Below are 1,196 nucleotides of genomic sequence, written 5' to 3'. Positions count from 1 at the left end.
TCAGAAATCCGCCTGCCTCTGCCTCCCAAGTGCTGGGATTAAAGGCGTGCGCCACCACTGCCCGGCATAATATGTTTTTAATAAGACATTTGACGGTTTCCTTTATTACCAACCACCCAGATCATCACCTTGATTATCATCAGCGTCACTGCCATTAACATCCTCAGCATCAGCCCCACTGCCATCATCATTCTGATGGTGTTTATGGCTCCATCTCTGCTGATGGCATAGCCATAGGTCGAGGGCAGAGCCTCTCAGGATTCAGTTCCTCTCCTGCCTCTCCTGATTCAGATGCAGCGGTAGAACTTGGTGGAAGCAGGGCTTGGTGAGAAGCCTAGCACAGACTCTGTCAACAGGAAGTGACTTGTGGCTGTCAGCCTAGACAGCAACCCATCCTGGCCATGGGTGGAGCTGAAAAAGTTCCATGGGCACAGAGTCCTCCCTCGCTGCACAGTCAGCTAATATAGTGCCCACCATGACACAAGGCCCTGAGCACACAGCCCGTTCCATTTGATGGAGGGTCACACGGGTATAGACTTGGTGAAGCAACTGGATCTCAGGGCTCTGTGTGCAGGTTCCCTGCTTGGGGGCCACTGATCAGCTGGGTGAAGGTACACACCGTACCCTCTGTCTCTTATCTGTTGCCTGCTACCCACCACTGCCCACCGGTGACCACATACTTAGCTCCTCCTTCTTGGCAAAGGGTCTTTGAATTATTTATAAGACCTCAAGAGGGGGCTGGAGAGATGGCTCAGTGGTTAAAAGCACTGACTGCTCTTCCAAAGGTCCTGAGTTCAAATCCCAGCCATAATGAGATTTGACACCCTCTTCTGGTGTGTCTGAAGACAGCTACAGTGTACTTACATATAATAAATAAATAAATCTTTGTGCCAGAGTGAGCGGGGCCAGAGGGAGCAGAGTTCAATCCCCAGAAACCACATAATGGCTCACCACCATCTGTACTCATATACTTAAAATAAATACATAAATCTTAAAAAAAAAAAGAAAGAACTAAAGAGAAAATGCCTGGAACTGTCTGGATAACTCAGTAGAGCCTTGGCAGTGCCTCCAATATTTTCCCAACCTGCATGGCTCATTCTTGGAGAAAGCCAGGCCCCAGTGATGAGACAAGCAGGCTCCTCCCAAGTCTCTTTCCCATAGCCCCTTCCGGGTCACCATTGCTTTGCTGCTCCTCT

Source organism: Mus caroli, chromosome 8 (assembly GCF_900094665.2).
Source record: "Mus caroli chromosome 8, CAROLI_EIJ_v1.1, whole genome shotgun sequence".
In the NCBI taxonomy this organism is placed as follows: Eukaryota; Metazoa; Chordata; class Mammalia; order Rodentia; family Muridae; genus Mus; species Mus caroli.
The sequence above is the reverse complement of the archived record's forward strand: the minus strand, read 5'-3'. Positions refer to the sequence as shown.